Here is a 25,969-nt window from a genome sequence, read left to right as displayed (position 1 = left end):
CATATGATCATCATTGCGCACTGCATTATCGTTTCATTGCATAAACTTTTTTGTATGCTTGTTCCCAGATTGTTGCTCTCCACAGACATGTCACCATGGTTACAAAAAGTTTGAGAATAGTTTGTTTAACTGAGCTTTTTATGCTTTTGTTAAGACAATTTTATGTCGGCTCACGAATTGTCCTTGTAATGAGTCCATGAAACGTTCCATTTAGCTGATTTCTATGTTTTGCTGTATATTTTCAGTTCCGCTACAAGACGAGGGTTTACAAACAGACTAACCTTGATGAAAAGCAATTGGCCAAGCTCCACACCAAGGTAAGTTTAATGTGCAAAATAAACCTTTCACAAACCTGAGAACTTTAAAATATAAAAATTGGTTGTAAGCCTCAGACATAAAATATGAACAAAGTATATCACTTTATAGAGAAACAAAATGTTACCCCAGCTCCACTGCCGAAATAGAAGTCCACGAACTGTGATCCGGTGCTCTAGCCAGGACTTTCAGGCCCCATAAATACAATACTTGAATCAAAAAGGGCTGGCAACTCGGATGCTCTTGAATAAGTACTTTAACCACTTCCGGACCGCCGCATGTACATATACGTCGGCAGAATGGCACGGACAGGCACATGTACGTACCTGTTAAATGCATTTTTTGCTGTGAAAATGACAATGGTCCCAAAAATGTGTCAAAATTGTCCGAAGTGTCCACCATAATGTCGCAATCACGAAAAAAATCGCTGATCGCTGCCATTAGTAGTAAAGAAAAAAATAAAATAAAACTATCCCCTATTTTGTAAACGCTATAAATTTTGCGCAAACCAATCGATAAACGCTTATTGCGATTTGTTTTACCAAAAATAGGTAGAAGAATACGTATCGGCCTAAACTGAGGAAAAAAAAAATTATATATGTTTTTGGGGGATATTTATTATAGCAAAAAGTAAAAAATATAGAATTTTTTTCAAAATTGTCACTCTATTTTTGTTTATAGCGCAAAAAATAAAAACCGCAGAGGTGATCAAATACCACCAAAAGAAAGCTCTATTTGTTGTGAAAAAAGGACGCCAATTTTGTTTGGGAGCCACCTCGCACGACCGCGCTATTGTCTGTTAAAGCGACGCAGTGCCGAATTGTAAAAACCCCTTGAGTCATTTAGCAGCATATTGGTCCAGTCCTTAAGTGGTTATTGGTTACATGGATACACAGGTACAGGCTATGCGCTGACACGTTTCGCCTAAGAAGCCTTCATCAAAGTATATCCCTCTATAGTGTGTACTTGTCTCAATCCAAAGCACTAAGTGTAATTTCTGTCTGCTGCCTCATTCCTCCGCTATTTGCATGAGTAATTTCTGACATGTTTTCCTGGCAACTGCAAAAGTACAAGTAACAGAGGGTGCGTGCACCAGCCTAGTTCATTATCCCAAGGACACTTTATTTATAAAAAAAAAAGGTAAAATAAAAGTTAAAAAGATTATAAATAAAGTATATTTGGGATAATGCACTAGGCTGGTGCTCCCTCTGTTGTTTGTTCTTTTGAAGGTGTTAGCTGGACTACCCTAGTCGTTAGAGGGCAGCAAGGCCCAGCACATTTCCTAATACTGTTTTGCAAGGAGGCACACGTATTGACCATAGCCTGACACACTTGTGCGCAGTAGGTGTTACATCATTTCAGTTACAAGTTTTGCTGACCCCAAGAGAAAAAAAAGTGATAGGACAGATCTGCAGCACACAGTTTGTGATTGACAGCCTTGTTCCTGTGTGCTGTGTGAGCGGGGTTGTGTCCCTTCCCTCCAATGAGCTCTGCAGTGTGTAATTTCAACTCTCTGCCCCCTGTTTCTGACAGCCCAGGCAAGCTTTATAAATTGTGGACTTTGAAATGTAGAGATAACCAGGTACAACCTATGTAGGAGGATTTGTTTAATCTCTGTGTATCATCTGAGGCCAGTCACTTCACTGGGTAAATGAGAGTTTACAACCCACTTTAAAGCAGACCTTCATATCAAAAAGATTTTTTTCCATTGCAACCCTCCCCCTTCCACAATCTGGAAAGGCCAAATTTGTGATTGTTGACCTATTTGTTATTTTAATTCTCTATCCATCCCACCCCTGCCTCCATTCTTGCCTAAGCAAAAATAGTGTGCACCCCGCTTCTGAAGCCTCTTGGGATACCTCCTATGTGTACTAATTGCGACGGACGCACGTACGTTCGTGAATCGGCGTATCTGGTCATTTGCATATTCTACGCCGAACTCAACGGAAGCGCCACCTAGCGGCCAGCGTAAATATGCACCCTAAGATACGACAGCGTAGGAGACTTACGCCGCTCGTATCTTAGCCTAATTTAAGCGTATCTGGTTTCCAGAATACGCTTAAATTTACGACGGCGCAGATTCGGACTTACGCCGTAAGTAAGTCTCTGAGAATCTGGCCCTTAGATTATTATATATACCTTTTGGTGATTGGTTCTGTAAACATTTTGCAGAATGTGATGAAACGTTAAGATTTTTTGGCATTTTAGCTGTCTATATTAAGCTAATACACAGTGCAAAAACAACTCTGACAAATCACCAGGCCAAGTTGTTTAGTGGAAATACGGAGGATAATTCTTCAATGTGTCAGCACTCCCAAAGATAATAAAGTATCAATGATTTATATCATAGGATGGTTTAAGAGTGAATAATAATCATGGAGATACCGTCTCTCTTACCAGTATGACAATAAGTCGGAGGCAAACTGACAAAAGCCCAGCACGGCATAAATATATAACCTGGTTGATCCTGCCAGTCACCTTTCTTCCATGTTCTAAACTGACCACACAAAGTATAGTCTCTGATCTATGTTAGCGTAGTCAGTTTTCATCCTTTGAGAGGTACAGGACACTGTGCAGACACACAGTATGTCTATATAAGGTAGTTTCTTCAGCCACTTCACCCCCCCTGACCGATCACAGCCTGCCTCCTGAATATGCCTCCTGCTCACTCACAGCCTGCATCTTTCCTGAGGCTGAACAGACTATGGAAAATAAGCACACAGTGTGTCTGCACAGTGTCTTGTAACTCCGCCCATAAAACAAAATTCTCCTGCGCTCTTGTGTTTTCGCTAAACAAGGGTAGTGTAGTCCAATCTTAAGGCAAGGTCTAGAGTCTTGCGGCCCTCCTCAGAATAATGGGTGTTCATGCGGCTACAGAAAAAAAATTAAAAAAAGAGGGCGCACCGACCTAGTGCATTGCCACATAAAAAAGTTTTATTAAAATATTATAAAAGCAATAGTCTTACTCACCCCCACTTCCTGGTGTCGTGGCCCTGCTATGCGCCGCACACTGTGGGTGCGCGCGCAGGAGCGGAAGTGATGTTCCGGCCCAACCGGAAATGCAGGTTGGAACGCAAGGAGGTACACGCACTTCCTGGTTTTAGGACGGCGTGCGTCTAACTAGACACACAGGGAGAGCCAGGAGAGGCATCAGACGCACTAGACGTTTTGCCAACCATCGATCAACTGCTGCCCAGGAGGAGTTGCATTGGGGTAATAGCCTGTGTTTCCAACAGTACTTGCCCACGCTCTTGTCCCACACCTCTCTCTTCATAATTTGTTCCTGAGGTTGCTTCAGCTAGCTATATAATGGCAGTATTGGCCGCACTAGTAAAGGGTGCTGCCATGGTGCCCTTAGTTTAGGCACTATGGTTTGTAAACTGGCTACCTCCCATGGGGGGTGGCAACTTATTAGTCCCATCCCCTCGAGTGGGAGTAGCTGTGACTGAGGGGCAGGACTGGCTAATTGATGGTCACCTGAGCTTGGGCCCCTCTGCACATTTGTACACCTATATATTTGAGAACACATAGGAGAGAGCTATAACTGACCATCTAGGCTCTGAAGAAAGGGGTGCGCCCCAGAAACGCATCAGCCATTCCGCTGTTGGGGTATCATCTGATCCTTGTTAACATCGGGTCCTGCTGGCAGGTGCCAAGAGACCAGTCTGACTACTTTGTAACTCGGCCCCCACTATCAGGAAGAAAAGATGCATGGTTGCATGACAAAGTTTTACAGTGCAAAAAAGTAAGAAAAACCATCTCTGAAACTTGGCAAAATCGGTTATAGTACCTGCATGTAACTACTTTAAAATAGAAGTATGGTCAAAGCCTTTTTTGGCCATACTTCTCTTCTGGGTCACAGGAATGTACTTGTGCTCTCCTGTGATGCCACAGGTCCACTCTAGAAGGATCCCAACAAAATTGTCCGGATCAACCCAGATGGCTGACCCGAAGCTGGCTCAGCCTCTCAGCACGCTGTTGAGAGCCTGACACAGCCATTTCTTCCCCCTTCCCAGCCTGGCTCTCCAGTGAGTGCTTGAGGGGCAGGGCAGAGAGAGCGATGACTTAGTCACCACTCTCTGCTCAGAGCAGACCGAAAACTGAGCAATCAGTGGTCATGTGATCACTCAGTTCTCAGACTTGGAAATGCCAGGGGACAGCTGCAGCATCGTGTTTGTTCGTTTTTTTTTTTGTAGAATCCCACATTTCTCATTTAAGATCCATCTCTCCCAAACATATACTCTCAAACACAATATAATTGTCAAAAGCTTGAGATATTAAAACTTTACTCCAAGCCTACAAAGAAGGGCTGGAAGTGAACACACCAGTGACCTTTTTGGTTGTCAAGGTAGTCTATAGTTCCAGCTAATTGAACTATTCAGCAGTCTTTGCCCAAGTCGTGTTTCAAAATTTGATTTCGTCTGGACAGAAGTTTTAGAGTCGGTTCACACTAGGGCGACACGACTTCCAGCGCGACTTTCAGAGGCGACTCAGACACGACTTGAGCATGAACCACAGGGCGATCTGGGGTGACTTGCAACACGACTTGAAGTCGTCTCCAGGACAGGAGACTTTCCAGTGGCCAATCAAACAACAATCAGCTCTAGGGGAGGGAGGGGGAGGGAGAGGTTTGCCTGAGAAATGTATGTTATCTTCCTGGAAAGTCGCTTCAGTTAAGAGAGTGATTAGACTTGGATCAGACTTGGAGGCGACTTCCATTGAAATCAATGGGTACAAATCGCCTACAAGTCGGATTGAAGTAGTACAGGAACTTCTTTTGAAGTCGGAGCGACTTGAGTCGTGTGTTTTAACACCGCTCCCATTCACTTGCATTGTTTTTCTCGACAGCGCGACTTGGGACGACTTGAGGCGACTTCAAGTCGGATCCCAAGTCCCCTTAGTGTGAACCGGCTTAGGCCGGGTACTCACGAACAAACATGTACGGTGAAACCGGTCCGTCGGACCGTTTTCACCGTACATGCCTGCCAGAGGGCTTCTGTACGATGGTTGTACTAACCATCGTACAGAAGTCCGCGCGTAAACAATCCGCGGGGCGTGTCCGCGTCGTCGTTGCGACGATGACGCGGCGATGACGCGGAGACGTGGGCGGGCCTGCCATTTAAAGGCTTCCACGCATGCGTCGAAGTCATTCGACGCATGCGAGGGACGGCGGGCGCTCGGACATGTACGGTAGGTCTGTACTGACGACCGTACATGTCCGAGCGGGCAGGATTCCAGCGGACGGTTTTAAAACACGTCCACGAATATTTGCCCGCTGGGAAAAGGCCCGGCGGGCAAATGTTTGCTGGAATTCGGCCCGCTCGCGCCTACACACGACCGAACATGTATGCTGAAACTGGCCCGCGGACCAGTTTCAGCATACATGTTTGGTCGTGTGTACGGGGCCTTAGTGTATTTGGAAGCTTTCCAATTGCACTAAGTAGAGCATGGGAAGCAGTAAACGCTGTACTATAGACCCAATCGTGGACATAATTAAAAACAAAACCATGACTGGCAAGATTTTAAATCTAACCATCTGTCGCTGACTTGTGTATTTTGCATTTTGTGCATTGGATTACTGTGTTCATGCAGAATATTCTGTTATTTGTACGGTTTCGAATGTGAGTGTGTTCAAGGCGCTCACTGTTGCTGGAAGTGTAGCAGCAGTATCATCTGGTGCTAAATCTCCCTACCGAATGTGTGACACTTGGGGATTCATTCATGTGAACAGAGCTCTCTGTAGTGTGCGCTGTTAGATAGTATCGTTCCCTTGTCAGTTTTATCATCATAGGAACAATAAGAAGAGCTTATCAAAACTAGAGCAGCTAGAATCTGGAGCAGCTGTGCATGGTGGCCAATCAGCTTTTATCTTTCATTTTCAAAGGTTAACTGAACTATATGAAGATAGAAGATTATATGTATGAAAACATAAATTATTAATAAAAGTGCTTCTGATTAAAGATATTTTCAGCCTGTTTGCAAAAAACGTAAAAAGTCAGCAGCTATAAATACCGTAGCTGCTGACTTTTAATAAAAAGGATACTCGCCTAACCAAGGATCCAGCGCCGTTCTCACCTGACTGGTTCTTTGCCAGTCCTCCTCAGGTTCCTGGCGCTGGCTAGGGATGAGCCGAACACCCCCCCCCCCCCATTCGGTTCACACCAGAACCTGCGAACAGACCAAAAGTTTGTGTGAACTTTAGAACCCCCGTTAAAGTCTATAGGACTTGAACGTTTGAAATCTAAAGTGCTAATTTTAAAGGCTAATATGCAAGTTATTGTCCTAAAAAGTGTTTGGGGACCTGGGTCCTTCCCCAGGGGACATGTATCAATGCAAAAATAAGTTTTAAAGATGGAAGTTTTTTTGAGAACAGTGATTTTAATAATGCTTAAAGTGAAATGTTCTTTTAAATTTCGTACCTAGGGGGGGGTGTATAGTATGCCTGTGAAGTAGCGCTTCTTTCCCGTGTTTAGAACTGTCCCTGCACAAAGTATCATTTCTGAAGAAAATTTTTTTTTTAATCACTTGCGACTATAATGAATTGTCGGCTCCTGGCAATACAGAGAAAAGTAATTCATAAAAAATAAAACAATGCGTGGGGGTCCCCCCAAATTCAATTACCAGGCCCTTCAGGTCTGGTATGGATATTAGGGGAACCCTGCATCAAATAAAAAAAATTACCTGGGGTTCCCCCCAAATATCCATTCCAGACCTTTTAGGTCTGGTATGGATTTTAGGGGAACTCCACCCTAAAAAAAAAAAAGGGCGTGGAGTTCCCCCCAACAATCCACACCAGACCATTTATCCGAGCATGCAACCTGGCAGGCCGCAGGAAAAGAGGGGGGGGCGAGAGAGTGCCCCCACCCTCCTGAACCATACCAGGCCACATGCCCTCAACATTGGGAGGATGCTTTGGGGGTCTGTGACCCCTCAAAGCACCATGTCCCCATGTTGATGGGGACAAGGGCCTCATCCCCACAACCATTGCCGAGTGGTTGTGGGGGTCTGCGGGCGGAGGGGTTATCGGAAACTGGAAGAACCCTTTAACAAAGGGGACCCCCAGATCCCGGCCCCCCTATGTGAATTGGTAATGGTGTACATTGTACCTCTACCATTTCACAAAGAAAGTGTAACAATTGTAAAAAAAAAAACACAGACACCGTTGGGAAAGTTCTTTATTAAAAAAAAATAAAAAAAAATTCCAGCGGTGGTAATCCACTCTCGGTCTCTGCTCCAACGCTGTCGGTATCCTGCGATGAGTTATCTTCTCTCCGGGGTCCAGCGATGAGAATATCTCTTCTTCATCCAGGTCCAACATCCAGCGATGAGATGTCCATCCAGCCCAGCGCATCACCTGTCTCCACCGGAGACAGCCCGGGAATGACACGGCTTCAGCAGTGAAAGCTCTTATGTAGGTGAGGGCGGGGCCACCCGTCACATGACCCCACCCCCTCTGACGCAAGGGAAAGCCCAGGCTTTCCCAGTGACGTGTGGGTGACCCCGCCCCCTCTGATGTAATGGCAAACCAGCTTTACATCAGAGTCCCATAGACTTTTACAGGGTCTTCTGTGGCTTTTCGAATTTGCCGCGAACACCCCAAATTGTTCGCCTAACAGGCAATGTTCGAGTCGAACATGAGTTCGACTCGAACTCGAAGCTCATCCCTAGCGCTGGCAAGTTTAGTATGGGAAGCCAGCTGTGACTCCTCGCTGCTTCACAGATGGCTTCCCACTGTGCATGTGCTGTGTAAATGATCCCACAGTGTCATGGAACCTGTGATGTGTCTCAAGAAGTTGTGGGCGGGGCGCATAACTGATTGTTGGCCCACTTTTATTAAACAAAAGATGACGTTGATCCAGGATTGCTCACGCAGAGTTTTCAACTTCACAGCTATATTGTAATAACAAATGGAAAATACCCAGCCATCTTGCTCTCTGGTCAGCACTGCTGCTCAGGCTTTGGCTTCGGTCCTCTTGACCATGTAACCGTCTCCCTGTTTGGTACACACTCTGTACCTCTGACGCTCTCTTGTACAACTTCCTTGCTGCTACAGCCCACAGGTTTGGGCCATCAGTCTCCTTCTTCAGACTGTCCTGTGCGGACATGCACACTTCTCCCTTGCATACCAGGACTCCTCGGGAGGGTGGAGCCCATAATCAACCTCTTGGCTGTTCCCAAAACCTGGTTCCAGGATCGGAGATTTTTTCCCACCCAGATCGCTGCGAAATCTCCACGCTCCAGGTCCCCAACCTGTCGTGTTGACAATCCTGGGCGACAAACACCATGACAGGGAACCATACTGTCACAACACGTTGATATGGTTTCTTTCTACATATACAAAAATGATAGCCCATATGGCTCATTACATTGGAAGAAGAGTGATCTGTAGTGTCTGCTTGCAAATATGTTATGCAAAAAGGACAGGAAACGTTGATAGTCCAGTCCAGTGATCTTCAAACTGTGGACCTTTGCACGCCTTTATGCAGCCCCTGGGGTACTATTCCTCCCACTAAAACGAGATACGGTTCTGCTATCTGACAACAATGGGGCACCATTTCTACCTCTGACACCAACAATGGGGCACTATTCCTCCCAGTTATACCAACAATGGGGCACTATTCCTCCCTTTTTAATACAGTGGCCATCAGCCCTGACCTCACGGCCCACTAACAGGCCAGGTTTTATGTATTAACTTGGGGAGATGCAGACTAGAATACTGCAATCACTGAGCAGTAAATTATATCACCTGTGATGTGTTTCAGTTATCTTGCAAACCTGGCCTGTAAATGGGCCCTGGTGACAGGTTGATGACCACTGCTCTAATACCAAATGTGGTGATGTTTACTCCCTCTGATGCGAGGAAAATTTCTACTCCTGCTGACCACAGCCTAGCCCCCCTAAAATCTGAAGGACAATAAACTGGCTCTTTATGTAAAAGGTTTGGAGATCGCTGGTCTAGTCCAGGGGTCTCCAAAATTTCTAAACAAATGGCCAGTTTACTGTCCTTTAGACTTTAGGGGGCCAGACCATCGGAAGTACAAAATGTCCTTGCATCAGTGGGAGTAAACAATTCCCCATTATTTGTCTCAATGGGAGGAATCGTGCCCCATCACTGGTGTCATTTAGAGGACTTGTGTCCCATCACTGGTGTCATTGGGTGGAATCGTGTCATGTCATTGGTGTCATTGGGAGGAATTGTGCCCCATCATTGGTGTCATTGGGAGGAATTAAGACCCGTCATTGGTGTCATTAGGAAGAACTGTGCCCCATCATTGATATAATTGGTAGGAATTGTGTCCTTTATTGGTGTCCGTGAATAAAATAGTGCCCCAAGGGCCGGATAAAAGCCAGCAAAGGGCCAAATTTGGCCCCAGGGCCACAGTTTGGAGACCACTGGTCTAGTCTAAAGTGGGCATGTTATTTGCTGCCCCTGCTGCTTATTGTCATCTTTCTTTTGCTCCAGCACACTTCCGAATGCCTGCCAAGGCACAGTTAAAAAAGGGTACAAGACTGACTCGAATCTTACACAGGGCTAAGGACTCTTTCCCTGCCACCACATAATAGGGCTGGGCTTGGTGATTGGTCATTTAGGTGCCAATCAAAGAAGAGAGGAGAATGGGCAATCATATACTCCTCATACCCAAAAGTACCAGATATTTCTTTTTATCAGCAGCTCAACGAAGCAAAAGAAAAATGGGCAGCAGACGTTTGTTAAACCTGACTTGGCCCACTTAATCTCATTCACACAAGCCCTTCCATTGCCAATGTGCCAGCCTAGATCTGCTCTTAATTGTGCATTAAAAGACTCAGCGCGCAATGTTTCTCAGCTCCTTTTTCCAGAACCTGAGCCATGTTAATTAGCAGCAGACTAAAAAAGAACCTTCACGATACAAAATAGACTGCACACCAATCTCAAGAACTGGTTCAGCTTCATTGTCCTGAATCCAATTTGCTGACATGATTCAGTGAATAGCTGCTTCCATGAAACCTTTCTTACAGTTTTATATTATGAAAACTCCCTATAAAAGAAATATGCTCATTACAGTATTTTAATCATTTATTGTACTTGTAATTCAATGCAGCACTTCAGAAAATATACTCTTGCAGATCCCTAGAAGTAGAAAATGTAATGAGTGCCTCATCAATGGAAGTAGAGTCCAAAAAAGATTGGAGTTACTTTGTATTGGGGTGGCATGTCCTACTATTTAAAATCCTCAATAGTACTGACTATGGAAATGAAGGCCCAGATTCACAAAAGAGATACGACGGCGTATCTCCTGATACGCCGTCGTATCTCTGTTTTAGGGTCTTCCTAACTATGCGACTGATTCAAAGAATCAGTTACGCATAGTTAGCCCTAAGATCCGACAGGTGTAATTGAATTACACTGTCGGATCTTAGGATGCAATACCTCGGCCGCCGCTGGGGGAAGTTTGCGTCGTAAACCAGCGTCGGGTATGCAAATTAGTAGTTACGGCGATCCACAACGGTTTTTCGCGTTCGCTATGTCGCTGCTAGTCTACTTTCCCGTCGCAAAGTTAGTTGTCGTTTTAGCTGCCCTAACTTTACACAGCCCACGTATGTGCTGTATAAAGTATGGCCGTCGTTCTCGCGTCGAAATTTAAAATGTTTTTGTTCTTGCGTAAGACGTCCGGGAATACGAAAGTACGATACGCACATCGACGTTCGAAAAAATGACGTCACTTCGCGCAAAGCACGGCGGGAATTTTAAAACGGAGCATGCGCAGTAGGTCCGGCGCGGGAGCGCGCCTAATTTAAATGGCACACGCCCCTTTGAATTACGCAGGCTTACGCCGGAGGCCGCCGGCGTAAGTTTTAATGCAAGTGCTTGGTGAATCAGGCACTTGCGATCAAAACTTGCGGCGGTGTAATGTATCTACGATACGTTACGCCGCCGCAGTTCTATGTGAATCTGGGCCGAAGTGCTTAGCCAACTTAGTAACTTCGCAAAAGCTATCCCCTTTGAATAAAGATCTGACTAATGAATATTTCTTGAACCTCCTGTAGGGAAAGGGAGCCTTGACTGTTGGAAGCATTGCATCGCTGTGGGCGTGACCATAAAAGGGAAGTTAAGTAGCTCCCTTAGGATTGTCTACAAAGACCTGTGGTGACTTGGTGGAGACTGAACTCTAAAAAAAAAAAAAAAAAAAAAAAGGCTACGCTGAGGCACATCAACTGCTCAGAGTGATTTCATTTGTCACAATAGTTGACCTCCCTCCCACTCGTTGTGATGTTTTGAGCAGCTGTATTGGTGGTTTTTACCTTGCCAGCAATTGATGTTGCTTTATGACTATGCCCACAAATGAAACTCTTGGGTCAGCCTAATGCCTGCCTGGCACTGTTGGTGCTTTAAGGACAAGCCTCTTGGCTATGTGAGTTTGTTTTATGGGTGCTTACAGTATAACTTTAATTGGCATTGTTGGTTTGTGCATTTCGAAAGTTGTTACATTTGCAAAGTTTGAAAAAGCTGTGGCTTTGCCCAATTTCAAATGTAATCAGCTACCGTTTTTGGGGGGGCAAGGTATTGGTTTATTAGTTGGTCATAAATGAGCCTATGCTGCTCAGCAGTCAATGGTTCCAATATATACCCTTATCTTGAGAATTGAGAATGATATTTACAGAGGTACACACATGTTAGATCAGCAGTCCCCAACCTTTTTGGCACCAGGGACCAGTTTCATGATGGCCAAATTTTCCACAGACTGGGAAATGGGGGGGGGGGGGGGGCGGTTTCAGGATGATTGAAGTGCCACCTCACATCATAAGGCATTTGATTTTTTAAAGGGGAGCGCAACCTAGATCCCTCAGCTTGCATTACAATTTTAGTGTAGTGCCAGTCTTATGAGGTGGACAGGGCCGCAAGACAAATCGGCCGAACTGCTGCCGGTATGATAGGGATGGTGGATACACAAGGGACACTGACATGGTCACCTACACCTAGCAGTTAGGTAGTAGGACTCTCCTGCAATCCTTTTCTTGTATCAGTTGTACAAATTAAGGAATCTTAATTTTATTTCTGTTAATTGCTAATGAGAAAAATAAACAGATGGATTTATTTGTTCCTGCCCCCAATCCTTCCTTTGCTCACTACCTGGACCACAGACCTTCATCACTGTGCTATATGTTATCTGCTGCACCACTGGCATGGTTATGTCCTCTTAGTCCTCCAAAATTTTTGCAGACATTTGTGCTTAAAGTTAATTTCTCTTTATTTTCTGCCCCATAGCCAAACAGGAAGTGAGAGGAAATTTCTGCAGATTAAGGGAACCCCCCCCCCCTGCCCCCAAGGCCCTTAGAACTAGTGTCCCCACTGGAAAAATTTCAGGGCAAGTCTTAAACAGGAAGGGGAGTAACCTTTACAGGAAGGGGTGGATCATAATTTAAATTAGGGGTTGCACAATTTTAGTCAGGCCTGGGGCAGCACAAAACCTAAATACACCACTGCTCCTATCACTATATAATGCCGCCGCTGGGGAATTATTTTAAATACAGATAATGCTTCGCAATCTTTACCGCTGCTCACCTCCTGCTGCGCAGCCTGGTTCCTAACACGTCATGGACTGAGACCAGTTTGGGGTATGGGGGTTGGGGACCACTATGTTAAGGTGACATTTAGCATTAGTAATTTTAATGTATTTGATGTTTTGATTGAACATGTGCAAAGTAAAAACTGTTTATGATGAGATGTTCTTTTACTTCCATACAGGCTGGTCTGAAGAAATTTTTGGAATATATTCAACACGGTTCTGCAGAGAAGGTGGCCAGGTTGCTTGATAAAGGCCTAGACCCAAACTATCATGATTCAGAAACAGGAGGTAAGTAAAATCACTGCACATATACAAATGCCATATCGTGTGTAATATGGATATATATCATTTCCTTTCTCACTCACTAACAACACAACCTAAGAAACCAAGGGCCTCATAGGGCTCATCAAGGTGTCTGATCTAAAAATAAATAAAAAACTTGCTTAAATGCCCTACAGCCTACAAACCTATAGCCCTTAAACATGCTTTTAAGGTGTATCTAACGGCTCACACACATGGCCCCAATTAATGCACTCTTATTGACGCAGGATCTTTCTGGCAGCTGCGTGCAGGGCCGGCCTTTGCGGTGTGCGAGCTGTGCGACCGCACAGAGCGCCCTGGGCAACATAGGGCGCCGTGCGGCCATCACAGCTCGCAGCAAGCTCTGCCACCAGCACAGCACCCAGCCGTGAGTTGGACAGATAAGCAGGGAGATCGGAGCTCATTGAGAGCTCCAGAGAGAGAGAGATGAGCTGGGCGTATCACAGCCAGCTCTGACATCTCTCCCCTCCCCTTGCTTGCCCGCACAGCCAGTTAGAGGAGAGGAGCTGCTTTTACTCCTCCCCCTCCTCTCCTCCTTTCCTTGTGTCTGCCCCGCCCACTCTCCCCGGCATACAAGGGATGTGGGCGGGAATTTTCAAGCACAGCAAACAGAAGGGAAAGATGGAGGAGTGTGATATCCATCCAGTCCCTCCTGCCTCTGAGTGAGTACACTGTACACTGATGTAGGGGTGGTCTTCATTCCCTTCTCTCTCTCTCTCTCCCTATTATCTATCTTTCTTTGTCTGTCTGTCTGTCTATCTATCTTGCCTTTGTTTCTTTCTATCTATCTTTCTTCCTTCTATCTATCTTTTTATCTATCTATCTATTATCTATCTATCTATCTATCTATCTATCTATCTATCTATCTATCTATCTATCTATTTATTATCTATCTGTCTATCTTTTTATCTATCTATCTATCTATCTATCTATCTATCTTTTTATCTATCTATCTATTATCTATCTTTTTATCTATCTATCTATCTATCTATCTATCTATTATCTATCTTTTTATCTATCTATCCATCCATCCATCCAACTTTTTATCTATCTATCTATCTATCTATCTATCTATCTATCTATCTATCTATCTATCTATCATTTTTTCTTTCTTTCTCCTCCATTTCTTTCTTTCTTTCTCCTCCCTCCCTTTCTTTCTTTCTCCTCCCTTTCTTTCTTTCTTTCTTTCTCCTTCCTTTCTTTTTTTCTTTCTTTCTTTTTTTTTTTCTTTCTTTCCTCCCTTTCTTTCTTTCTTTCTTTCTTTCTTTCTTTCTTTCTTTCTCTCTCCTCCCTTTCTTTCTTTCTCCTCTCTTTCTTTCTTTCTTTCTCCTCCCTTTCTTTCTTTCTTTCTTTCTTTCTTTCTTTCTTTCTTTCTTTATTTCTTTCTTTCTTTCTTTCTTTCTTTCTTTCTCCTCTCTTTCTTTCTTTCTTTCTCATCCCTTTCTTTCTTTCTTTCTTTCTCTCTTTCTTTCTCTCTCCTCCCTTTCTTTCTTTCTCCTCTCTTTCTTTCTTTCTCCTCCCTTTCTTTCTTTCTTTTTCTCTTTCTTTCTTTCTTTCTCCTCTCTTTCTTTCTTTCTCCTCCCTTTCTTTCTCCTCTCTTTCTTTCTTTCTCCTCCCTTTCTTTATTTCTTTCTTTCTCATCCCTTTCTTTCTTTCTTTCTCATCTCTTTCTTTCTTTCTTTCTTTCTTTCTTTCTTTCTTTCTTTCTCCTCTCTTTCTTTCTTTCTCCTCTCTTTCTTTCTTTCTCATCCCTTTCTTTCTTTCTCCTCTCTTTCTTTCTTTCTCCTCCCTTTCTTTCTTTCTTTTTCTCTTTCTTTCTTTCTTTCTTTCTTTCTCCTCCCTTTCTTTCTCCCTTTCTTTCTTTCTCCTCCCTTTCTTTCTCCCTTTCTTTCTTTCTCCTCCCTTTCTTTCTCCCTTTCTTTCTTTCTCCTCCCTTTCTTTCTTTCTCCTCCCTTTCTTTCTTTCTTTCTTTCTTTCTTTCTTTCTTTCTTTCTTTCTTTCTTTCTTTCTTTCTTTCTTTCTCCTCTCTTTCTTTCTCCCTTTCTTTCTTTCTCCTCCCTTTCTTTCTTTCTCCTCCCTTTCTTTCTTTCTCCTCCCTTTCTTTCTTCCTTCCTTTCTTTCTCCTCCCTTTCTTTCTTTCTTTCTCCTCCCTTTCTTTCTTTCTCCTCCCTTTCTGACTTTCTTTCTTTCTCCTCCCTTTCTCCTCCCTTTCTGTCTTTCTCCTCCCTTTCTTTCTTCCTTTATTTCTCCTCCCTTTCTTTCTTTCTTTCTTTCTTTCTTTCTTTCTTTCTTTCTTTCTTTCTTTCTTTCTTTCTTTCTTTCTTTCTTTCTTTCTCCTCCCTTTCTTTCTTTCTCCTCTCTTTCTCCTCTCTTTCTTTCTTTCTTTCTCATTTTTTAAAATCTATCTATCTATCTATCTATCTATCTATCTATCTAGATGGGGGGGCGCCACAGGATTCGCTCGCACAGGGCGCCTGAACACCTAAGGCCGGCCCTGGCTGCGTGCATATAAAAATGCACCCAATGATCACAAAGTTCTGGCTTGCCACATGTTTATATGCGTTAACGTATTTAAAAATTCTTCTTTACATGTGTATGCATAGACAGTTTACGTGTATTTAGAAGCTTACATGTGTAAATTATTGACTGGAGATTCAGATTTTTGTATTTTTGTTTTTACAGATAGCAGGTTTGCTGATGTACAACGTAAATGTAATGTAGCTGTGTGCATGGGCCCTTACAATACAGATGTAGCACCCTTCTAGTTGGGTTACTAAGGACATTTAGCTTTTGGCTTACTCTGTAGTCAGAGGAGTTGGATTGTCTGCTTTGGACTGCTGTGGCTCCACAAGCTGTGGGATTGATTGCTTTCCCCTAGATCTGTTGAGAAACTTCCAGAGCTTGGGGCGTGAAGATACAGATCCTCAGCTTGAATATTTACTACCCTCTGACCAATCCCTGGAGAGGTGTGCCCAGTAGATGGTCAGAGAAGGTGATAAAGTTCGTACCTGGTCCTACCTACCTGAGGATGGATTGTTGGCGCTTTAGGGGGGCTGCTTGCCCCGGAGCCATCTAGGACTGGCTGCTGGACTACTTGGTTGGTATCTCTCTAATCGGGTCTGTGATTAAAGCTTGGTTACTGAGCTGCAGTACCCATGATTCACAGTGATGGATAGAGGCTGTTTAAGTTTTTCCTGGATCTGTTCAAGATTGTGGTTCTCTGCTGCAAGTGTTTTAAACTTATCGGGGCAGATTCACGTACAATTGCATGGGCGCAGCGTATGTGAGATGCGCTACGCCGCTTTAACTTAATTTTCAAAGCTTTGAATCCAGAAAGAATTTGCGCCGTAAGTTACGGCAGCGTAGTGTATCTCTCGCGGCGTAACGGAGCGTAATTCAAATTGTCGAGTAGGGGGCGTGTTTCATTTAAATGAAGCGCGTCCCGCGCCAAACGAACTGCGCATGCACGGTCCCTAAATTTCCCGCCGTGCATTGCGCTAAATGACATCGCAAGGACGTCATTGTTTTGACGTGGACGTAAATTACGTCCAACCCCATTCACGGACGACTTACGCAAACAAAAAAAAATATTTTCAAATTCGACGCGGGAATGACGGCCATACTTAACATTGCGTACGCCACCAAATAGCAGCTTTAACTATACGCCGAAAAAAGCCGAACGGAAACGACGTAAAAGAATGCGACGGCTGCTCGTACGTTTGTGGATCATCGGAAATGGCCAATTTGCATACTCGATGCAGATTACGACGGGAACGCCACCCAGTGGACGCCGAAGAATAGCATCTACGATCCGAAGGCGTACAAAGACTTACGCCTGTCGGATCTAACCCAGATGCTGTCGTATCTTGTTTTGAGGATTCAAAACAAAGATACAACGCGGGAAATTTGAAAGTACGCCGGCGTATCAGTAGATACGCCGGCGTACTTCCTTTGTGGATCTGCCCCATCCTGTCTACTTTAAACTGACATAATGACTGTGCTGCCATTAGAAAGAGGTGTCCTCAGCCCTCAAGCATTTTGAAGTATCCCATTCCCCCTGTTCCTCCCAGTTACAAGTTAAAACTTTAAAGAAATAAAGAAAGAAAATACCTCCCCATGTCTGATTGAGCCAGATTGAGTGAACTGTTGTGGTGTGCCTGGATTCCTCCACACTGTATCGGCCCCTTTGGGGGTAAGCACTACACAATATACTGTAGCTAAACCATAAAAAACTTTAGGATTTATGGAGCTGAACGCAGTATTTTTTATTTTGTGCATGAGCTCTAAGGCAGTTTTTTTTATAGAATGTGGAAGGAGTAGAATCGTTGTGGGGTTTTTATTTCTACTGTGTTCCCAATATAAATATTGTTTTCCTCTTTATTTGTGATAGTGACCAAAATAATGGGAGTGAAAGTAAGGCTATATCAGATATAGGAAATCTTCTAATGCAGTGGTTATCAACCTGGGGGTCAAATGGCAATTTGCCAGGGGTCACCGAATCCTCGGCTGTTCCTGAAGCCCGTACCACTTTCCTAGCCTTTTTGCGACCAAGACAGAAACACAGTGAGTAACACAACCTGTGATTATAGTTGCCATTAAAAGTCCCCACTACAGTTCTCAGATCGGCAGATGACCTTGATCAAGAGCACCTAAGTTGGCTAAAAACTCCCCCAGCATTGTCACTGATCCCAACTCCCCGCCAACACTGCCACTGATCCCACCCCTCACCAGCACTGCCACTGATCCCACCCCTCACCAGCACTGCCACTGATCCCACCCCCCACCAGCACTGCCACTGATCCCACCCCCCACCAGCACTGCCACTGATCCCACCCCTTACCAGCACTGCCACTGATCCCACCCCTTACCAGCACTGCCCCTCATCTCATTCCCTTCACCAAGGAGTAAGAGGAGGAATACAAAGAATACATGAAAAGGAGAGAAAAAGAGGGGGTGGAACAAAGAAATAGGGAGAGAAAGAATAATAGAAAGAAAAAAAAAGCTAGAGAGAGGGATTGGGAGAAAAAAACAAGACATTAGGATATAGAGAGATAAAGGGGAAGAAGGAAAGAAAGGAGAACAAAGAGAAAGAATGGTACAGTCAAAAATGTACCATAAGGGGTTTTAATACTATACAAGTGGAAGGGACCCAGGGAGTGCTAAATGTCCGTGTGTTAGGGGCGCAAATTACTTGGCCTGCCTTGGGTGCTGACAACCCACGCTACGAAAAAAAAATTTCTGTTAGGGGTCCCTACAACTTTGGAAAATGTATCAAGGGGTCACGGCACTAGCACGGTTGAGAACCACTGTTCTAATGGGAACACTTATTTTGGTGATATTATCTGAGGGCTACAAGACAGGGCTGTCCAGGGGCTACCTCTTTGCCCAGTCACATCTTAGCACAAGCAGAACATAACTTTCTGCCACATGTGCATGAATGGCAGGTTGTAAACCCTTTACTCACCATTCTCCTGGTCACCAATAGCAACGACCCACACTGGTTGGGAACATTTACTGTGCAAGGTTTCACGTCTTCCATGTGGTTACAGGATAGGGTTTAGATAGTCCAGCCAAACACCTGGCACCCGTGTGACACAGGGGCCCAGGTCAATTGCCGGGTGCTACATGGTGGGGTCAGATAGGGTGACTTCATCCACTGGTCCTTGGACCTTTTCAGCCAGTCCTTGGCGTGGGATTACTGCCTTGTAAAGGGGCCGTGGTGCCAATGATCTTTGTTCCCAGCATTTTCCCAGGTTTTTAAACTGGCAATAATTTATGGAAAATTGATAATTTTCTCAGTTGTCCCTTCCAATTAATCTGGTTGTTATGGGCAGCAGCATCCTAGCTGCTTCAATGTAAGGTAATGTTAGAAGACTGTTTAACCTTTGCACAGTCCAGGTCTTTAACAGTTGTGCTCAAAAGTTTACAAAACAAAAAAGTTTCTTCCTGGTAGCGCTATCCCATAAATGTAACAATAATATCATACACAGAAACAACTGTTCCCTTCCAGGAAAAAAAAGTTTTGTTTTCATTTTTGTTGAGTTTTATCTTTATTGGTTGAACTACAGTAGATGGACTTTTTTCAGTGTCTTTTTTCAACCAGACTAAGGCCCCTTTCACACTGGGGCGGGAGGTGCGGTGGCTATTTTTAGCAGCGTTATACCATCAGAATTGCGCTGGTGTTCGGCCACTATCGGTGTGGTTTTAACCCCCGCTAGCGGCCAAAAAAGGGGTTAATTTTTTTATTTTTTTTGCGTAAGTCGTCTGTGAATAGGGATGGACGTAAGTCACGTCTAAGTTCAAAATTTCGAAACAGAGCATGCGCAGTTAAATCGGCACGGGGACGTGCTTCATTTAAATGAATCACGCCCCCTACCCGCCGATTTGAATTCCGCTGCCAGAAATACACTACGCCGCCATATCTTACGGCGCAAAATCTTTGAGGATTTGAAAGTACGCCAGGTAAGGTACAGCAGCGTAGCGTATCTCTGATACGCGGCGCAAGTGTAAATGTCTGTGGATCTGGCCCTATGTAACTATATGTAAGTTCACCTTAAAGTGCAAAACGAATAAACCGTATTAAAGTCCATACAAAAAAAAAAAATTTGTATCATAAACAGCTGCAGTAAATTAAAAATTTGAGGTGCTTCATATTTTCTACAACCACAGTAAACATGTGAAATCCACTACTCCCCTTATGGTCAATACTCACCAACTGCTTTTGCCATAATTCTACTGGATGGCAATCTTTGGAAACTACCACCATAAGTAGATAAACGTATTTGCATTTAAAGGGAAAAGATAGCCCACATAGCGTAATCCAGTTTAAGATCCTTTATTTGAATTAAAGTGGTAGTAAAGTCATTACTACCACTTTGACCTACAGGAAAGCCTATAATAAGGCTTAAACCTGTACTGTTTAGGAGATATTCCCCTCGCAATGCGCAGCGGGGAGCCTTGGCTAAAAGTCCGGCAGCCGCGGGAGTGACGACATTGCCGCTCCAGCCAACCACAGCGCTGGAGCGGCGATACCCGGAAGACACGCCGACGCAAGATGACATCTCGCTCGGCGTGGACCAGGTAAGTTCTCTACACCACGTTCGGAGGTAAGTATTTAATAATGAGCTAGTATGCTGTGCATACTAGCTCATTATGGCTTTTGCCTTTTCAGGTGGAAAACAAAATAAAAATCATTGCGGTTATACAACCGCTTTAAAAATCCCCAATAAATATACTCACAAAATTGCATCAATAGCAATGCCCATCTCATCATAGTCACAGTGAGCCAGCACATCAACCCGGATAGTCTGGGAACAGAGTTTTGCATCTCACCACACTTGTGGTCCTAGTCCACGACACCTCCAGCCCATGTGTTGATGTCCCCTCAGCTTGCTGTATGATCCCACCCTGATGTGTTTCGTCTGAGGGTGTGGCCAAACGGCGTGGCAGCACAGCTCTTAGAGACATCCGACCACCCAGATCTAACCCTTCCAGATATTGCAGTCCTGGATTTCTCCAGTGCCGTTGATCGCATTTTCCATCTGAGTAAAGTAATAGGAGGTCAGCACTTCAACATATTTAGTATGATACACCATATTAAAACATTGCTTCTGAATACTATTAATCCAATTACACATTGTTAAGTTTACTATAAACCATTAAATTACTCATTAAATCCCATACAAATTGATACATAAAAATCATGCAAAAGCTGTACATATTTATATTAATACTCTGAATATTAGGAAGTTAATTAGTTATTAAACACATATAAATTCTACACTCCATCCATGTTATTTGAATTCTAAACCGGCTCAAACACTAATCCACTCCCAATAATCGTTAATACAGCTATTAAAATTTAATTCTACTTTCAACCCCTTAGGGGGTCATACTGTCTAAGAGATAAAACCATTTGGTTTCCCTTTTGGATACCTCCCTAACCACTCCAAGAGGCGTGGATCCTGTCCACACCCCCAAAATTTCAAACCGGAGGGGTCCCTACAATGACACTGCTTAAAGTGAAGGGACATGCTATGTTGTTTAAAGCGTACTTTATACCCACTTTATATACTGTATATTTATCATGTAATCCTCCATTCCCGAAGCAGGCAGGGGTGCCAAATTGATATAACCTTTTATAATAGTCCCAGAAATGTTGTTGTACAAGTGGAAATGAAAAATAAATTGCTTTCGTGATATTTTTATATTTTGATTGTTTTTCTATTGTGTTTTTGGCATTGAAATCTGACTCTAAAACAAGAACTGTCGTAGTTTTTGGCTCAGAGTTTGATAATTTATGGGATGTTTAGCAGTTAGATGTCTTGTTTTGTGTCTGTGCTAGAAAATCGAATAGCTTGTTGTCTGGGACATATTTATGTAATCAAGCACAATGTGGTTCTGTGCTCAATGCTTTTGCGAAAAACAAATGTTTATTTACTTCAAATATATGGCAATGCTTGTTTTGGTATAAATTAGATGTAAGGGGAAGATGACGTGATTTGACTTTCTTGAACTGTTCTAGACTCTTGGCAGAGCTATGTTGAGTGACATCATGGGGTAGTTAAGAAAATATCCTTGCTGAGGTCTCCAATGGAGCACATCTGGGAAACTATTATCACCCCATACTAGGAGGTGGCTGGCAAAGGATCCTCATGGTAATATTGGCAGGAATATTTTTTAGTTGAAATTGTCAGTTAATTTTTTTTTTAGATAAGCACAATGTGAAAAAGAAGAGGGGTTATTCTCACATGTCCTGCCTCCTACTTCTGCAGAACAACAGCCTCTTCATATTCAACGTGCAAGTAGGTTGAATGTCTGGTCATTTGCAGCATTCGGGGGTTCCTTCTTTTTTTTTTTAAATCAGTAAAGTTTTTATTTCGAAAAAAAAGAAAAACAGTAGCAGTACAAAATAACAGACATGTACATCGCATATAAATGCCCTAAAGAAAGCAATGCCACACCCGGGGCAAAGCTAGTCAAGCATCAGGCTGGGTTCACACTACTACACTACTTTCATCCTACTTTGCTCTGCTACATTGGTCCTACATGTATCCTACATTGGTCCTACATCCATCCTACTTTCATGAACAGGATACTACTTTGGTCCGACTTCAATGATATTCAATGGGCCTGAAGTAGGATCAATGTAGGACCAAAAGTAGTACAGGGAGCATTTTCAAAGTCGGACCGACTTGTGTAGGACGCTACAAGACGCTCTCATAGGGAAACATTGAACACAGAGCAAAGTAGGATGAAAGTAGTGTAGTAGTGTGAACCCAGCCTAAAGCCAAGGAGCAATACATCAACACAGTAATAGTTCTGATGCGATCTTTCCGTACATCTGGTATTCCAACTGTAGGCACTTTAGACATAAAAAAAGGGGGTAAAATAATCAAAAATAATAAAAGAAGGGGGGCAAAAAAGGAACAAAGAACAGGGGGAAAACCAAAAACAATAGGGGGGAAAACCAGCCAGCCTGATGCCATAGGTACAACATTCGTTAGGTCATACAACCCAATAATTTCTCACCCAGTAGTTTATAGAGATGACCCCATCACACCATTCTACTTAACCAAGGTTTTAACCTATTAACAGCCTCGGGGGTTCCTTCTTGACTACTACGGCACTACAGGGCACAGTAAACTGGAGGGAACCATAGTATGTGGCATTACAGGGTACAGTCAGGGCTGTCTTAATGTGGAGGTTCACCCTAAAAACGATTTTACATTAAAAAGTACAATAGTAAGGACATTACATTTTGGCATTTTTTTATTTTTTTTGCTCTGTACTTATATCCGGATTTTGTCCAGGGCTTCCGCGTTCTGACGACTCCGGGACTGGGCGTTCCTATCCCTGCCTCAGGCTTCCGATGATTGCGGGACTGGGCGTTCCTATCCTTTCGTTGGATGATTGACGGCTTGTGAAACAGGTGACCTGTCGCACAACGCACGTCACCAGATTTCCAGGAAATACCCGAGCTAAGAGTCGGCACTATACGACGCCTGCGCCCGCCGTGTAGTGCTGACTGCGCAGGCGCCATATAGTGCCGACTCGCAGCTCGGCTCTTTCCCGACGCGCGTGACGCGACAGGTCACCTGTTTCACAAGACGTCAATCATCGAACGGAAGGTTAGGAACGCCCAGTCGCGCAGTCATCGGAACCCGGAAGCCCTGGAGAACATCAGGATATAAAGGTATGTACTGAGAAAAAAAAATGCCGAAATGTAATGTCCTTAGTATGCTGGCTCTGCCAGATGCAATTCATTTTTTTTTTGGGTGAACCCCCGCTTTAATGAGTGCCCTGCCCAGGGGCCCCAGCTGCATGGGGGGCCTCTGCACTTTCCCCAAAGCAGCTGGTCCTTGAGCCCACGCTGCCCCGAAATTGGGGGCCCCATGATGGCACTGAGAGTGATCGATACACAGGGGAGGCAGTCTGCCTCCTACCTACTTTATGTCTGTTTACCTTCACTGTCATCATTGTTGGGGCCCCAGAGCATTACTTTGCCCAGGGGCCCATGATGCTATTAAGACGGCCCTGGGTACAGTAATGGCGTAAGCCTCATTAGAGGAAACCACAATTTATGTCAGGGGACACAGACATCCAACATTTCTGAACGTGGTGGATATGGAGATTCTTCCAGAGGTTGCAGCTCTTGAATACAGTGAAGATCAGAGGAATGGGTTGCAGGGCAGGTGAATATAAACACTCTTTATTTGTAGGTTCTCTTTTTTACATTTTAATGGAATAATAAGTAGAGAAAAAAAACTTTAAAAACTGCATAAAAACTTAAAGATATTTATTAGATTTTAGTGATTGGATTTAAATCAATGACTTTTACTACAATACTTATTTTATATTTTTGTGGAAAAACTTTAAATAACTGCAGGACTGGGGTTCTGCTATAATTTGACAGGTGGCCCTGGCACAATTGTGCCACTTAAAGTTGTCAAAGATGGGTTTTCTACCTTCCAGGATATTCCATTTTAAAAGGACTTGTGGAGTAGAAGTAGTAGACATAACCCTTAAAAAATAATAATCAATACATGGGTTAGAGAGAAATAGACTCTGAGGTTATGCTTTGTCTCATCTTTTCTAAGCTCCACACTGTGTTGTCATAATTTGATATGATGAAAGTTTTCCTAGCAAAGTTGGTATACATTGAATGTACCTATATAGACAAAGAAGGAGTGGGAATTATATTTTGTTCTAATTTAGGCCTCTTTCACACTGGGCGGATCAGTAATGATCAGTAATGATCCGCCCTGTGCACCTCCGCTCGCTCAGCGGGGATCGCTCCGCTGATCCCCGCTGAGCCGGCGGATGACAGGGCGGTCCCCGCACACTGTGCAGGGACCGCCCTGTCTTTTCTCCGCTCCCCCCTATGGGGGGATCGGATGAACACGGACTGTATTTCCGTGTTCACCTGATCTGATCTGCCAGATGGAAGGAAAAGTAGGTTTTTCCTCCGCCACACTTTGGCGGATCGGAACGGGTCGGATGTCAGCGGGCATGTCATCGCTGACATCTGCGGCTCCATAGAGGAGCACGGAGCGCCCGTACAGGTCCGCAAAAAAAAACCTGACAGACGGACCTGTACGGGCGCTCAGTGTGAAAGAGCCCTTAGTCCAAGTATTGGTCCCATTTATGCTTAAAGCAGATATTGCTCCAAAAAAGTAAGGTGATTCTATTTATTAGTCCCACCTCTGCCCATGTTAAAAAAAAAATAAAAAAAATAAAAAGGAAAGGAGAATAACTAAAATCTCTACCTTAGAGCCCAGCTTATATTTTGCTTGTTTAGGTGTGACTGATGCCTCTAAAGCCCTGTACACACGATCGGATATCTGATGGAATCTAATCCAATGGATTTTTTCGTTGGATATCCGATGAAGCTGACTTTCATCAGTCTTGCCTACACACCTACGGTCAAAAATCCAACCGTGTCCAAACGCGGTGACAAAAAACACTACGACATGCTGAGAAAAATGAAGTTCAATGCTTCCGAGCATGCGTCGACTTGATTCTGAGCATGCGTAGATTTTTGAGCGTTGGACTTCCACACAGACAATCGTTTTTTTTTTCTATCAGTTTTTTATCCATAGGGAAAATGTAAAGCATGTTCTATTTTTTTTCACCGATGGAAAACAAACTGATGGGGCCCACACACGATCGGTTTGTCGGATGAAAACGGTCCATCGGTCCGTTTTCATCCGACAAACCGATCGTGTGTACAGGGCTTTAGTCTTATCATGGGATTCTAGAAAAGGTTAAGAAATGTATACTTTTTTTTTTTTTTTAGTGCTTAGTCCACTTTAAAGTGGAATGTCAACTAGAGTCGGGAAGACCAACATCGGTCGGTCTGTCTGTCTGTCTTTTTATTGTTGTCATTGTCCATGTTGGGGAGATTTTCCTTCACATCCAATACAAATGACCAGACAGAAAGTGTGGGAGACCTTCCAACCAAGCATTGCAATAAAACCTGACAAAGGTTTGGCCTTGAGTAAGAATGGTAAAATTCCCCTTAAAACCAGGAATACAATTGTTTTTAAACATTGAATAGCTGATACAGTGTTTTTCTTTTTTGCTTTTAGAGACGCCGCTCACCATGGCCTCACAACTTGAAATAACTGTGGATGTGATTAGGATGCTGTGCCTTGGAGGGGCCCACATTGACTTCCGAGCCCGAGATGGCACCACGGCTCTGCACAAAGCGGTCTGCTCCAGAAACTACAATGCCCTTATGGTATGATTAATTTATACAGTCATTTGCTTTCTAGTATCTTTCT

General features: G+C 43.8%; 1 long non-coding RNA gene across 1 annotated transcript; it reads left to right on the top strand.

The window, feature by feature from the left end:
• The first annotated feature begins 95 nt into the window (after positions 1–95).
• LOC120916490 lies at positions 96–25,969 on the top strand. The gene is made up of 3 exons (XR_005743989.1): positions 96–317; positions 13,043–13,151; positions 25,775–25,969. It is a non-coding gene; the product is annotated as an uncharacterized LOC120916490 (long non-coding RNA).

Source organism: Rana temporaria, chromosome 10 (genome assembly GCF_905171775.1).
Source record: "Rana temporaria chromosome 10, aRanTem1.1, whole genome shotgun sequence".
In the NCBI taxonomy this organism is placed as follows: Eukaryota; Metazoa; Chordata; class Amphibia; order Anura; family Ranidae; genus Rana; species Rana temporaria.
The sequence above is the reverse complement of the archived record's forward strand: the minus strand, read 5'-3'. Positions and strand labels throughout refer to the sequence as shown.